Here is a 17,061-nt window from a genome sequence, read left to right on the forward strand (position 1 = left end):
AGTGATCATTTCTCTTCACAGATGCTGTATGACTCGCTGGGCCCTTCAGCCTACGATGTTGTTCTGAACAATGTAAATGGACTCCACAGCAATCCAATTCTCTCCAACTCACGCCTCTTATAAGACCCTCCAGTTACTAGATATTAAACCTGTAGTTCTTGTGTTTCTCTTTTCTTATATTTTAATCAGTCCCACGAATCTCCCCCCCCCCCCCCTCCTCCTTATCTCCATCTCAGGGTGGAACCTCTTATCGCACCATCACCGCCTTGACCCGTTGGATTTTCTTGGTTTGGCGCATTCAATCGCAATGTGCAAATCTCGGCAGTTACTCTTCTGACCCTTGGTTCAGCTTCGCCAAACGTTCTGTTTTCTGTTGCAGTCGTTGTAATCAAGGGATCATTTCACCTCAACCTAAATGCCACAGACCTTGGAATGATCATGGATGGCACCTTGAAAATTAGATTGCATGTCAGAAAATGCATCTATCAGAGGAACGCCAATCGAAGTCAGCCAGACGCACAAAAGTATGGGCAAATCCCCTCCGAGGCAAGGAAAAAGGAAAGCAGAGGGAGACGAATAAAGGTGGCGCTAGGGTGCCAGGCTTCAAGGTCACGCGTGGCAGCGAGCTCGAACCTGAACCTTGTTTATGCGATCCTTCGCGGCAATTGCTGTCGACCAAGCTAACTCGGTTCATAAATTTAGAATTTAATGTCCCAGTGGAAACAGCTGTCCTATAAATTTGGCTTCATAATGAATCTCTTCGTTCGGCACCTGGAATGTTCTACGTAGAAAACGTTCCTATGCTCAACAGATCTCACTGATGAACGCCACGGAAATCTTCTATCCCATTCTTGCAGTTGTCGGCCTTCCTGGTAAGTGATTGTGCTGCGTTCCCCGCCGTATGTTTCCTGATTTGTCCTATTATGGATGAGTAACCCCGCTTTACCGCGTGTAGCCATCCTGCAGATTGGTCCACATTTCACTTACATGGGAAGAACTGTTGTTTGATTGGCTGCCTCTGCCGCCACCTGGTACAAAGCAGTTTTCACTGGGACAGGGAGAGAGAAAGTGATCAGCCGTCGCCCTGCCAGGATGTGAAGAACCATTGGACCTGAAGATGACCTGAAGTTGTCCAGTCATTGCAAAATAAAACAGACGACCTCAGTCAAGGGCGCTTCAGTGGAGACAGATGAGACAGATCAGAGCTAAGATAGAACATATCAAACGTTGCGATGCGACCAGACGTTTTCTTCATCACAGACTGAACTGATATCTGGATTGTGGCAAAGGAATTGAACGCAGTGTGATTTTCTGTTAATATCGGCTACTTTATGGGCTACCACATGCCGATCATTGTCTAGTTCTCCTGCAGTCCTGGTCGTCTTTTAAACCATTGCTCTATTCGGTTTAAATCTACGACTAGGAGAAATACTAAATTAATTATAAATGTGCTGACATTTCGACATTATTGTGTCGTATCGAAGTGGGTGAAGGGTCTGCATTCAGGATGTGGATTGTAAACATGGCTGAATGGTGTATTGTATCCACAACAGCCTCTCACGCAATGCCACCAAACCCCAGGAGCTGGTTGTAGAATATCAAAAGGTGTGTTCTATGATTTGGGGATCAAATACCTCAAATTTCAAATCATGGGGGTCACAATCTCGAAGGAAACTGGACAGAACATATTTATGTCATCGTGAATAAAGTAGTTCAACGCCTCCACATACTCAGGAGTTCGCCAAGGTTTGCAGTCAGGTTTGCTGTGGCAGTTGTTCGGAATGGCTTCATTACGGCTGGTAATGGGATACCAGTATCTAGAGGCACAAAAGGCACGCAAAGGTTTCTTTACACAGAACATAACATCAGAGACAAGCCTCTCCCCATCATCGAAAGCTGCTGTTCGAAAGCAACAGGAATCAAGCATCTGCCCACCCACACCACACCACTCTGTTCTGGATGCTGCCATCAGGAAAGCGGTAGAAGCGCCACGATACAAGAGACTCTTTCAAAGACTCTTACTTTGCCCATTATTAATGACAATATTTATTTTTCTGTATTGGTACATTCAGTTTGTTTCTCTTTTATGCCAGATATTTTCTTTGAGAACAGTTTTCACAAACGATTAGTAGAAATTCTGCCTTGTCCTCAGGAAAAAAGAATCTCAGTGTGCATGTGATGTTCTGTATGTACTCTGACAATATACTTGAAACTTGAAGGGGATGACAATCACCAGCTGCTTTTAATGGAACATTTTGGTGGGACAATTAATGCATATGGTTTTTGGTTGGAGACACTTTTCAGTTCGGATCTTCCACGGATTTGTGATATCCAATGTTGAATATGCAGTTGATCAATCCCCTTTTCTTTCGCATGTCCCACTCCATCTGTTAAACAGATAACACAGAACATTACAACACCTCCATGGTGTTGGCTGTTTAAGCCATCTAGACTGCTCATAATCATATACAGCCCTATAAATTCACTAGTTCCTTTTTGCCTGTCAGAGAAAGCCCTGAAATATGAAAAGTTCTCAGATTCAGGCATCACTTTTTTCATCCTTTCTATAATGAGGCAACCGGACCTGAACGCAACGTACTGATCTGTTTATCGCAGAGAAAATTGAAAACGCTGTTACTTTGCGTGCTATCCGGGCAAATCACCCCATAACAATTACAGCAGGCAGTGAAAGGATAGCAAATACTATATGTGATAGTATTACAATATTGTGTTAAAGATAATGGGCTGTTAAGCAGTGCAAGATATAAGATGTCTGTTCAAAAGCTTGACAGCAGGAAAATAATTGCCCTTGAATCTAACAAAATCCATTTGACAAACACATGAATCTCCTGCCCGACTGGAGGGACAATGAGAAACTGTTATGGGGATGGAGTGGATATTGATATGAGCCCAGACAAACCCAAAAGCCTGCAGCAATAGAAATTCACCAAGACAAAAGGTTACCTCAACAAAAGTTGCTTTCAATTTTCTTTAAACATAAAAACAGGATCAAACTTTAAATTATTATTATTAACAAACCCCTTCTAATTCTAAGCGCACTTTTATGTAATGTGTATATATATATTCAGGGAGGTTCTTTGCTTTAATAGTCCAATCATTCACTTCTCACCTCCAAGTTCACTAGTATCAGGCAATTCTGATATTGTGCACAGCATTTAACATTTATGAATTTGCACCAGGCTTTGGTGATTAATGGTATATGGTTACGTCTCGTGAAGGTTCTTGTTGGTTTCAGAGGGATATTTGTTGCTCGTTGGACGCACACAAACTGATTTCCTCCAATAAGCCACTTCTGTGTCTTACCGAAGAAACGTGCCCATTACGGGTTTTCCAAATAATAACCTCTTCTTCCGTGTCACCACAGAGTTGCTGTTCCCCTTATTTCAGGAGAAACACTCTAGTCAGCTATTTCCTCTTTTAAGGACTACAAGGGTTTTGAACATGCTGAACTCACAACCCATCTTCAAGATGGGGTTTTCAACAAGCCAGCCAGTTTTCCATCTTCCACCTCAAAAGCCACTGTATAACTGATTTCTCTCTCTCTCTCTTTCTAAGAGAAGAATCCTGTTTGTTTATTCCTCTCCCTGCTTATAAACACCAGAACCCCTCCCAAGAGTCCGAATCTAATACTTGAACATTTTTTATCAGCACTTTATCCCGGACTTCTCCATTTGCACCTGCTTTTGAAATTCCTTCCAATGCATTCCAGTGTCTTTTGCAAAGCCACTGCTGCCTGCACATTCGGCTTCAACAAAGCTCTTGCATTTCAAATGGGATGTGAAGTGTATCTGTTTGTGAAGTGTCCTACACTAACCCCCCTCCCCCATCTATCTCCTTTAAAAACATATTTACATATAATATATAACTTGTAGCAATATTTTAACATTGAGACAAATTATCTACCAACGATGCGGTGGGATGTAAGGACGGAGACAATGGACGGGATGTTGGCATTTCCGTCAGCCCTGAGTTGCGTTCATTGCTCTCTGTGATTTCTCCAGACCCGTGCAGAATATATTCCAACATAATCAGTTAATCACGCGCACTATATACTTACTATTCTGCATCTACACCCAAGGGTCAAGTTCAATGCGGCCATGCCGACTTTCCTCAGTATCTGAGCAGATGGAGGCGTTGCTGCGCTCTTTGTTCCGTCCCACCAGTGTACTGTCAACCACTGCATAATTTTCCAGGAGCATGCCAATGACCGGTTAAGTTATTCCCAATGTTATTCCATTGTTAAAATCATGTTAAACCTGTTGGGCTTTGCTATGTTGGTAGTTGACTCGTTTTCCATCTTGTTACAGCTAACCTGCTCACGATTGTGGTCCTGTCCCGGGGAATGTGTGGCCTTTCCAAAGAAGTGGTTCATTACATGGTCACCATGGCAGTTGCAGACACAATGGTCTGTGTGTTTAACGTGACGTTGGGAAACGTCTTGCTGTATCATTTTCCGCGTTCCTTCCTGGCCCACACCACCACTTGCCGTCTGACAGCCGTCATGAAGAGAACCAGCGTGCAATTCTCTGTCTCGGCCACGGTATCATTCACAATCGACCGCTGCATTGCCATTTGTTGCCAGAAATTGAAGACCAAATATTGCACCAAAAGGAATGCCACGGTGATTCTAACGACCGTGTGTATGTTCAGCTTTTTGATGCACATTCCGACTTATTTCCTATACGAACACCAGTACATTGTGAATGATGTCCAATGGGGCTGCCAGTTTAAAGCACAATATATGTCTTCACCTGAACGTCAGGCTTACAGATGGTTGTCCAATCTCTTGGTATCAATTGTGCCACTCCCACTAATGTTGCTGCTGAATACTTTCACCACCCGACACATTTTACTGGTCAGCAGAGCTCGGAGGGCTTTGAAGCGACGCGGGGACCGTGAGGTCCCTGATCCCGAGATGACAAGCCGAAGGACGTCCATTATTTTGCTCTTCGCCGTCTCTGGGACCTTCATAGTGTTGTGGACACCGGTTATGATCATTGAAGTTTGTTTTCAACTCACCTCTAATTTTGCCATCGACGCCCCAAAATCACTGTACCTGGCAATTAGAATCGCGCTTCTGCTGATGTATTTGACTTCCTGTACAAACACCTGTGTTTATGCATTGACACAGCGGAGATTCCGGGAGGAAGCGACGAAGGTGTTGAAATATCCATTTATTGTCCTTGTTCGGTTTTTAAAAAGACTAATTAAGCATGCGCGATGATTCAGTGTTCAGTTCGTATGTTACAGACAATAGTAATCAGCCCAGAACGAGATATATTTAAAATAATATTTTTAATTATTAATAAAAAATAATATAACATATTATTTAATTTTCTGAACTTATATACTCAACTATGCGCGAATATACGCGTGTGTGTGTGTATGTGTCTGTCTGTCTGTCTGTGTGACTCTGGTGGGGAGGGGGTTGTGGAATTCCCCAAGTCACTACAGCTCAGATATTATGTAAAGACGTCAAACTTCACTCTCAAAAAATCCAATGTTGACACGCAGGCTTTAAATAGGTGCATAGAAGTTCACGAAGTTCAAGAGACCGGGCGACAGACTGTTTATAAACCACGAAATCCTTGTCGAGTTGCTTCCAGAGACTTGTCATTTCCAGGCGAGAGGTAATCAAAACGCCCTTCACTCTGGAAGTGAGTGATTCTCACCAAGATTTCAGAACCCTTTCGTGGGTCAGTCGAAAAATCAGTATTTCTTCTGCTTCCAAAGCCCTTTCGTGGGTCAGCCGTCCAAATGACCTTACAATGGTCATAATCCAACTGCAGAATTCCTCTGCTTCCAGATCCCTTTCGTGACTTAGCCGTTCAAAGTGACCCGCCCTTTTGGTCATAGTGTGGCATACTCATTCCACGATAGCATTGAAAAATCAAACAAGTTTTATATAACACATTATCCTCCGGAATTTCTAGGACTTGCGATACCATGATCAGACACATCTTCCCCTCTCCTCCCCGCTCTGCCATCCACAGGGACTGTTCCCTTGGTGACTCCCACGTGCATTGATCCCTCCGCACCAAACGCCTCCGCCCCTCTCATTCCACTCTGGCCACTGGAGATGCAATCCTTGCACCCACCCCTCCTCCCTTAATTTCTGTCTCCGCTGTATCTGTTCCCAAGATGAAGTCTTCTAGTCCAGATCCTCCCAAATGTCTGCCTTTTTCCACAAGTGTGGTTTCCTCTCCACCTCCATGAACTCAGCCATCTCCTCAATTTCTCACTCGTTTGCCCTGGCCGCCTTTACCCCAAGACGAAACAAACAAACATATATTCATCCAAACAGGCCTTTCAACTGAAGGAACACTTGTGTATCCGAAGAACTGAGTTGATCCCTTTGTGGCCTTCTCGACATTGGAGTGACTGGACACAGATTGGGAGATTGCTTCGCTGAGCACCTTCGCTCTGTCCGCGCAAGTGACAGAGATCTCCCAGCAGATAACCATTTAGGTTCTGTGTCACACTCCCATATCAGTGCATGGCCTTATGTACTGTCCATGTAAGACGACTAGCAAATTGGAGTAAGGGCACCAAATTTCGCCTCTGGGAATCCTCTTGCCAGATGGTATTAATAATCACTCTTCTAGTATTTGCAAACCTTCTCTCCTCTTCCCCTACCCCTTTCCAGTTCTCTTCCCTCCCCCTCCATTCACCTAGCCATTCCACTTCGCCTTGGTCGCAGCTGTCCACTCCCTTCCTTTCCAACTATCACTTCCCGGCTTTGTAACCACGTCGCCCGCTACTCCTATGTCGGACCCCTGCCGACATTTTTCTATACCTTGATGAAGGCTTCTAGACCAAAACGCCGGTTCTGTAGTTTTACATTTGCTCTATAACGGGCACTGCTTGACCTGCTGAGTTTCTCCACCATTGTGTTTTTACTCGTGAATTTTTGTTCCAGACGGGAGAATCTGGAAGATGCTGCTTGCGGGGCAAGAAGGGCCTCCCGTATTTCCCGGCCACTCTGTTTACAGAGGATCTGGCATATTCTATCAATGGGACAGGGAGGTGTTGGGTGGGGAGTGGGGGGGGGGGGGGGAGTTGGAGAACGACACCAGTGATCCTACCTGCCGCTGTTCTATCCATTCTGTATGGAATAAGTTAAGAAAATATATGTTTAAAAGAGGGAATAATTAGGTCGGAAAGGTCACTTTTCACAAGCAAACATCACATTACAGAAACAGAGACAGAAGCAGAAACTGAAACAGAGAGAGAGGGGGCGGGGAGGGAGGTAGAGGTAGGGGGCGGGGACAGATTTTAAAAAAAGCACCAGCAGTCTGTGCAAGTGAAAAGCCCGCTAAAGACCCCATTTTAAGAAGGGTCTTGAGTTCCGAGTTCAGCCAATTCCAAATCCCCGTAGTGGCTGATGTCTGCGCTTCTCCCTGAAATAGGGGAAAAGAAGATCTCTTTGCAGTAACCTGGAAGTTGGCTCATTTCTTCGGAGAAACACTTTGGTTGCTCTTTGAAGGAATTCAGTTTGCGTGACCAAGGAACAACAAACCTCTCCCTGCACCCACCAAAGACCTTCCTGTCTGTTCACAAATGAAGGCACCAGAGCCTGTTGAATGTAGTGACTGATTTTCTTTGAAAAGTACTGTAAACTGCCTGATACTAGCGAGCGTGGAGAAATGAATAGTAAATGATAGGACACCATCTTCACACACGCATGCACGCTTAGGAATGTTAGGGGTTATGTTAATTAATTTAATAGTGTTAAGTTAAATAATAATTTTATTGAGTATTAAGAAAATAAAACCAATTTTGTTTAAGTAGCCATTGTCCTGGTGAATTTGTGTTGCTGTTGATCTCTGAGTCCTTAGGACTGGTAGCATTTTGGATTGACCTCCGATGCTCCACAGCAAGTGTGAGGCAGGCCTCTCTTGATGGGTGCTCCCGCAGAAAGCTGAGAGAATGATGACCTTGCCCGCTTCTGTCTTCGAAAGCAGCGTAGTTGCTGTTGGGCCTTTCTGACCTTTGAAGAGGTGTTATGGGACCAAAATAGATGACTTCATAAGTGGACACAGACAAACGTGATATATTCAGGAGAAATCCAGGGGGACCTTGATGGATGGCGAGAGGGTGGTCGAGATGCCAGCTAAAGTGGTGAATGAGAGCTCAATTTTGACATTAAAGATTTAGATAGGGTTTTAACAAATTTATTTATATTATTAAGAATATACAAAAGTTATAGAAAAGCAAAATCCCTTATTACAAAGATTAATAAGGTACTTAACCATAAATTAAATTAGTAATATATTTATCCCCTCCCCTCCCCCAACAATACACTAACTACCCCTGCAACTACATATTATGTTATTGCAATGGAGCCTTTTACAAAAAAAATACTTGAAGATTACAAAAATATTAAAAATATAATATTTAAGATATAGTAATAGCCATACATTTTAAATATGGTGCCCACATTTTAGTAAATAAAGAATAATTGTTATGCAAGTTATATGTTATTTTTTTCTAAATGAATACAAGATTTCAATTCATTATGCCATCTTTGAATATTAATTACGACATCGTCCTTCCATGTTACTGCTGCCCATTTTCTCGCCACAGCCAAAGCCAAATGAATAAATGTAATTTGATTTTTATCCAATTTCAAACCCCTTAAATCCTTCATAGAACTCAATAAAAATAGTAAAGTGTTAAGTAACAACTGTATATGCTATAAACGTTCCAAAATTGTCTAAGTTTTAACCAAAAATTCTGCACCTTATCACATCACCAAACAGAATGTAAGAAAAAGTCCCTTTTTTTTTGCACATCGAAAACTCAAATCCGAATCCCTAAAACCACATTTTTAAAAAAATTCTCTGGCGTCAAATATAATTGATTTTGAAAGTTATAGTTAACCAAACTATACCTCACAGTAAATAATTAGTCACTGTATTTTCATACATCCTTAACCAATCTTCCTCTAAAATAACCACTTGTAAGTCCTCTTCCCATTTATTTTTAATTTTAAACAAATGAGGTTTATTCAACATGTCTTGTAACAAACTATATATTTCCAATACAAATCCTTTCTTGAAAGAGTCAGTAATTAATATTTGAAACCTAGTTAAATTAGGAAGTTTAATTTCTTGCCCAAAAATTTCTTTTAAAAAAGCTGACATCTGATAATAGGCCAACAATGAGTTCGATGATATTTGAACTTTTCCTTGCAACTGGACGAATGAAAAACATATTTTTCAAAACAATCTTCTACCCTCCGAATACCTTTCAGATCCCATTCTTTAAAATAATGACTATCCATCGAAAATGGTATAATCCTATTTCTATATAATGGAGTCCTCCCAGTAATCCTACCCTTAGAACCAATCATGAGATCTCTCTTATGCCACAACTTCTAATAAATGTCTACATACAGGAACATTATAATCTTCTGAAATATTCAGTTTCCATTTATATATAAAATAGTTAACATCTTTCTCTGATAATTGGGACAGTTCAATTTTATCCCATATTGACACTTGTTCAGCATAGGACATTTGATTAATAAATTTGAACTGAGCTGCCTCATAATAATTTTGGGAATGTGTTAACTGTAGACCTCCTAATAAATATTTCCATCTCAATTTTTGTAATGAAACTCGATAATTTATTCTTCCATAAAAATAAATGAACCACTGCTTTTAATTCCTCAAAAAGTAAAGAACAAGGGATAGTCTGAAAAAGATATTGTATATGAGGAAATATATTCATTTTTATACAGTTAAACCTACCTATTAAAGTTAATGGTAAATCTTTACACTTCTTAAATCTGTCTTAATTTTTAAAAAATATAGGTATGTAATTCAATTAATAAAGTTCACGATCTTCCACACTTATTATTACTCCTAAATACTTAATTTTATCAGACCATCGGAACTGGGTAACCTGCTTATATTCCGAATAATCCTCATATAATACTGGTAATAATTCACTCTTATCCCAATTAACTTTATATCCAGACATTTTTCCATATTGCTCTAAGCATCTCTGCAAATGAAATAATGGTTGCTTGGGATTTGTCAAATAAATTAACACATCATCAGCAAATAAATAAAATTTATATTCTTCCTCTCCCACAGTTATACCCTTAATATTAATTTTCTGTCTAATAAATTGGGCTAAGAGTTCAATGACTAAAGCAAATAAAGCTGGTGACAATGGGCAACCCTGTCCAATTGATCTTGATAACATAAACGTAGATGAAATTAAACCAATTGTTATCTCCCTAACTGAAGAATTATTATATAAAGTATTTACCCAACTAATAAAAACCAGACCAAATTTAAAATGTTCTAATACTTTGAACAACAAATGCCATTCCACATGATTAAAGGGCTTCTCTGCATCTAAAGTCACTATGAAAGGTAAATTATATTGAGTTTTAGATACATTAATTAATGTAATTAACTTTACAATATTATCAGCTGAATAATGGGTTTTAATAAAGCCAGCTTGATCTACATGAACAAATTTTGGTAAATATTTCGCTATTCTATTTGCCAAAACTTTAGCCACAATTTGATAATCTACATTTAACAAAGAAATTGATCTATTGAAGCTACTTTAAAGGATCTCTATCTTTTTTAGGAATAACCGTAATTCATGCTCTGGAAAAAGAGTCTGGAAATGAAGACGTCTCTGTTGTCTGTACTAGTACTTGTCGAAATAATGGTAATAATAAATCATAAAATGCCTTATAAAATTCTAATGAAAATCCATCTTCTCCAGGTGATTTTACATTAGGCATAGTTTGCAATACTTTAATTTCTAAATCTGTAAATGATTAATCCAATTGCTGACCTTCTAAATCATTTAAAAGGAAGATCTAACCCCATCAAATATATTTCTGTTTGTTCTGTATCTTGCTCAATCTTTGATTTATATCAATTTTGATAAAAAGAATGAAATTCATCATTAATTTCCTGAGGTTTATAAGTAACTCTCATACCTCTTTTTACAGCATTCATTGTCCTGGAAGTCTGTTCTGTTTTCAACTGCCAAGCTAAGACCTTATGAGCTCTTTCTCCTAACTCATAATACTGTTGTTTATATCTCTGGAGCATTTTCTCATAATGATACATTTGTAAGGTTTTATATCGCATTTTCATATTAGATAATTGTATCTTTTTATCTTCCAAAACATTTTTCTGCAAATCTTTTTTCAATTCTTTAATCTCTTCCTCAAGTTTATTACTATCAGCCAAATATTTATTTTTAAACCTAGTTGAAAACCGAATAATCTGACCTTTCAAATAAGCCTTCAATACATCCCACAATATAAATTTACTTTGAACTGAATTCTCATTTAATTGTAGAAATATCTTGATTTGATCTCTAAGAAAACTAACAAATTCAGATTGTTTCAACAAAGCAACATTAAATCTCCATCTGTAACTAGTTCTAACCATATCTGATTTAATTGTAAAAATCTTCAGTAATAAATTTTTCATCATTTACATTAGGAGCATATACATTTAATAATGTCCATGCTTCAGAACAAATATTACAATTAACCATCAAAGCTCTACCCTTCTTTCCCAACATAAAATCCAACGTAAAAGGTACATTTTTATGAATTAAAATTGCCACTCCACAAGCCTTGGAATTATAGGAAGATGAGATAACATGTCAAACTCAATCTCTTTAATTTCAAATGTTCTTTTCCAGTCAAATGGGTTCTTGCAGAAAGGCAATATCCACCTTCATTTTCTTAATATAATTTAAAACACATTGCCTTTTTGTCAGGTTATTCAAACCCTTAACATTAAAAGATGCAAAATTCAAGTTAGACATTTTAACTACAGTAAATAGTTACTCCCAAAAATACAAATACAATTAAGGCTCCAATCCAAAAAAAAGTTATATAAAAAAACCCTTAAAAATCCTCCCCTTCCATATTAAAGTAAAAATACACCCACTAAAAAATCTGATAATGCAGTAACCTCCCTCCTCTTTTAACCAAGTGCAGTTAACACCAACAGTGGCTGATGACTTTGGTACAACTGGGTCATCACCCTCGCCCCAACCAGACATCACAATAATAAAATCAGTTCATTCAAGATTCTAATGTTGAGGAACATACACCTCCACATCCATCAGTTGTTCATTTTCCACCTTTCTACTCCCTTGTCCATTTCTAATTTTTAAGCTCACCAAGGGTTTGGAGAAAAATCTTGGGTCGACTTGAAATCTTGCAAAGAATTAGCAAAGGTTAATGCATCTTTACCCTTTGAATAAAAATTGCGACTGGTATTGTCCATAGAAAACCTTCAAAATCGCTGGGTATCGAAAAACAGATCTATATCCTTTCTTCCACAGCACTGCTTTAGGTGGATTTAATTCCTCTCGTCTCTGAATAACCGGAACTTAGATTGGGATTTTTAAAAAAAGACTTTATTTCCCTGTATCATCATCGGGCCTTGATTTATATGAGCTTGTTGAATTGCTGCATGTAAAATCATTTCCCTATCCTGATACCTAAGACATCTAAGTAATATTGCTCGTGGTGGTTGATCTGGTAAAGGCTTTTTTTCTTAAAGCACGATGGGCCCTATCTAATTCCAGACCTTCTGGAAAATATTCAGATCTAAAAACATCTGGTATCCAATCCTTAAAAAAATCTTGAAGGATTTGCGCCCTCAATGCCCTCAGGCAAACCCATTATTTCAACATTATTCCGACGACTTTGATTTTTTAGTGCATCCATTTTCTGCAAAAAGTTCTTCTCCATTTGCCATCCAGTAATGGATTCTTCAATCTGATCAACTCTATCTTCAGCATTCTTCACTCCGTCCTGAACCATATCAACAGTTGAAGGCATTTATTAATGTCCAATTTCATTGAAGCAATTTCACCCGACATATCTGACATTCTAGCTTTAACATCAGGAAACTGTTGAGACATATATTCCATCATATTTTCATTTTGCTTTGTTAATTCTTCGAACATAGTTACCATATCGGGGCCAGGTGAAGGACTTAATTAACTTGGTGATTTCTAAGGAGAAGGTGCCTTCAAAGTTCTAGATTTATCTTCAATAATATTAGATGCTGCCATAAGTAGTTCCTGTTCTTCTTCATCAAAATCTTCTTCTTCATCAAAATCTTCTTCTTCAGGCACCTGCTTTACTCTCCTGGCCATCTAACAGCGAGAAAGGACTATCCCCCCCCCCCCCACCCCTCTCCACGTCGAACCAACTTTGTCAGCCCGACGGTGAGTAGGACCCCCCGCCCCTGGTCCCAGTCCAGGGCTTCACGCATGCGCGCGTTGGAGTGCAGCCCAGTCACGCCAGTCCCTGAAGAGCAGGCCTCTTGGGGAGGTGTGTCGATGCGCAGCAGCCTGATGTGCGCATGCTCGTCCTCCCCCCGCACCCCACCCCCCACCCCGCGCTCATCCACTCGATGGGCCGTTCCCGACGCGGAGCTCCCGCGGATGTCCTGGATCGACACCAGGGAAGCGGCGCCGGTGCCATCTTGCATCGCTGCACACACAGAAGGCGCCAAGGCTTCATCTGAACTTGCCGAAGACGAAGGCTGAGGTTTCGGATCCATCGAAAATTGCTCCTGAGGTTTCAGTTGCTCGGTAGCCCCACCATTTTTTTCCAGTAGTTTAAAATATAGTTGTTTTGATTGTTGTGTTTTCCCTTTTTTGTATATGTCATTCTCAGAAGTTTAAAAAAAAAACTTATTTAAAATGTTCAGTTTTTAATCAGTCCTATAAATTCAGGTTTTAAACAGTCCATTCAGGGAGAGGTGAATTTCCACGTCTTGGTTCTAAGCCATCTTGCCACGCCACCCCCGGGCCACGAGGTCATGTATGTGCTCTGAGAATACTCTTGACGGAGATGACAATCACCAGCTGCTCTCCCTTCGGTGGGACAATTAATGCAAATGTTTTGTGGTCGGAGCCAACCCTCTGTTCGGATGGTTCAACTTCGCTAAATGTTCCGTCCTCTGTGGGAGTCCTTGAAGTCAAGGGATTTTTTGAAACCTCAACCTGAATGCAACAGACCTTGGGGTTATCGGGAATGGCCCTTGGAAAATTAGATTCGCAAATCGAAAAATGCAGCTGACCATCAGAGGAACATGAACTGAAGCAAAGTCTGGCAGACGCGCTGAAGTGTGACCAAATCCCCTCCGAGACGAGGATAAAACAGAGAAAATGGAGATGGATAAACTCGATCCTCCGGTGACACGGTTCAAGCTCATTTATGGCAGCTTGATCTACCAGAACCTTGTTTATTCGTGACAATTACTGTGGGCCGAGCTGACCCATTTCTTCAACTTAGAATGTCTGTTAAATCGAGTCTGTGGAGATGTTACGTAATGTAATGCCCCAGTGGAAACGTCTGTCCGATAAATAAGGCTTCACCGTGAATCTCTTCGTTCTGGCACCTGGAATGTTCTGTCTAGAAAACGTTCCCATCCTCACCCTGTGCCACTAATGAACACCACGGAAATCTTCTATCCAATTCTTGCAATTGTCGGCATTCCTGGTAAGCGCTGCCATCTCTGTCGGTTGGTTTCTGATAGTGGAGCAGTATCCGCTCTTTACCGCGTGTATTCATCACTGCAGGTCGATCCATGATTCACTTAAATGGGAAGAATTGTTGCCTAATTTGTTGCCTCTGCCACCACCTGGTACAGAGCGATTCTGACTGGACAGAGAGAGAGAGAGAGGGAGACTGGACAGAGAGAGAGAGAGGGAGGGAGAGAGAGGGAGAAAGTTGTTCAGCTGTCGCCCTGTGACGATCTTGAAGTTGTTGTAGATAGGGCTTGTCCAGTCATTGGAAAATAAAACAGACGTCCTCAGTCAAGGACGCTTCAGCAGAGAGAGATGAGATAAATCTCAGAGAATTACTGCTCCGAGTCCGGGCTAAAAGAGAACGTATCAGACGCCGCGATCGGACCAGAGTTTTTCATCATTCAGACACTAGACTGGGACACGGAATCTGGCAAGGAGATTGGGCATAGTATGCGATTTTCAGTTAATATCGACAGGTTCGGGTAATGTCGACCACATGTTGAACAATGTCCATTCCCCTTGCACCATGGGCGTCTTTTGGACCCTTGCTCTACTCGATTTATATCTATGTCTGCGTGACCGGTGAGGACGAATGCTAAATTACTTACAAATGTGCTGACAATGCCACATTAATGTGTCGTATCGAAGGGGGCGATGAGTCCTCAAACAGGATGGGCACCGTTGCATGGTGTATCAACAGCTTCTCACTCAATGTCACTCAGTTGATGAAGTAGACAAAGACGATGTGGTCAAACAATAATCATGGCTTTTATTAGCAGAAGCTCATGGTACAATAATGAAAGACAATAGGTGCATATACAGTTATATCCAAGGGGAATGTCCTTAACAGTCGAGATAATGTACAGCCAATGTTAGTACAGCAAGGCTCGCCAGAGGGGAGACAGGCAGCTTGGCAGACATTCACCACAGTCACCAAACCCCAGGAACTGATTGTAGACTATAGGAAGGGAAAACCAGATGTGTACTCTGATTTGGGGAGCAGGGATGGAGAGCTTTCACAAATTTCAAATCATGAGAGCCACAAATTAGAAGGAGTACTTCTGGAAACAACCTACTTATGTCATCGCGAAAATAAAAAAGATTTCAGCACCTCAACAGACTCAGGAGTTTGCTGATGTTTGCAGTCAGAGTTTATAAACTTCGGCAGATGTGAAGTAGATATTGTTGGGACCGGCTGCTTGAGGACTGGCAGAGGGCTTAAATTATCTTAATGCGCAAAAGCCCATCAATGGTTACTTTACACTGCAATATTTCAGCGATAAGCCTCTCCGCATTATCCAGAATATCTACAGGGAACGCTGCTTTCCTAGCGCAGCAACAGTCATCAAGAATCTACCCACCCTCACACCATTCTGTTCCAGATACTGCCATCAGGAAAGCGGTATAGGTGCCACTATACTCGTACGACCATGATCAAGATCAGTGGATATCCCTCCCCCACCAGACTGCTAAACTGACTCCATCCAAGACTCTTACGATGCACATTATACATGACAAAATTTATTTCTTCTGTATTTATACATTTAGTTTGTTTACATTTCTTTACATGATTCTTTTTTTGTCTCCAGATATTTTCCTTAAGAACAGTTTACACAAATGACCAGTCGAAATTCTGCCATCTCCACCTGAAAATAAAGGCACCTCACGGTTTTGCATTTGATGTCATGTATCTACTCTGACAATATAATTGAAAGCGGAAGGACATGACACTCACTATTAATGAAAATGTGGTCGCCGCCACCATTCAGTCCGGATGATCCACGGATTCGTGGTATCCAATGTTGAATATGCAGTCGATTAAACCCTTCGCACGTCGTACTCCATCCATTGAACAGACAACACAGGACATTACAGCACCTTCATGATGTTGTGCTCAGCCCTGAAAACCTCATCAACAACAATCAATATTCACCAGCTCACAGCCATGACCATCCATTTTTATAACATGCATGCACCTATCTAAGTGAGTTTTAAATGTCGTTTGCTTCTCCACCTCCACCAACAAACCATGCGGACGCCAAAATTTTTGGAATAAAATCATAAGGTATCTCCGACCCGAGACTCTCCTCGATTCGCCTGAATCAAATGTCATCTGATTTTTACTGTTGTAGCCCCAAAGAGAGCCAATACCTGTCCACGCCATCCAAACTGCTAATTAACTTGTCTACTCCTATAAAGTCACATCTAACCCTTTGTCTGTCAGTGAAGCTCAAACCCTGTCGACCTTCCTTCACATGACAAGTTCTCCAATGCAGACATCATCTTTTCACTCCCTCCAGATCATAGTCATCCTTCTATAAGGAGGTGACCAGAAGGACAAGCAATGTAATGAAATGTTTATCATCAAGAGTATTGTTTTCCGTGCTATCCAGACAAAGCAACCCATATGAATTACAGCAGGAGTACAAGTGATGCTGTTACAATTATAGAATGTCGTGTTAAAGATAATGGTGCTGTTAAACAATGCAAGGG

The 17,061-nt window shown here is 40.7% G+C and overlaps 1 long non-coding RNA gene across 1 annotated transcript in view; it reads right to left on the minus strand.

Moving 5' to 3' along the window:
- Positions 1-2,223: 2,223 nt before the first annotated feature.
- LOC138752549 (uncharacterized) overlaps positions 2,224-17,061 on the minus strand; it is a 70,015-nt gene continuing 55,177 nt past the window's right edge. Inside the window, exon 3 of the long non-coding RNA XR_011350732.1 lies at positions 2,224-2,387. This is a non-coding gene — a long non-coding RNA (uncharacterized lncRNA). The remainder of the gene's footprint in view (positions 2,388-17,061) is intronic.

This window comes from Narcine bancroftii, chromosome 2 (assembly GCF_036971445.1).
Source record: "Narcine bancroftii isolate sNarBan1 chromosome 2, sNarBan1.hap1, whole genome shotgun sequence".
Classification (NCBI taxonomy): domain Eukaryota; kingdom Metazoa; phylum Chordata; class Chondrichthyes; order Torpediniformes; family Narcinidae; genus Narcine; species Narcine bancroftii.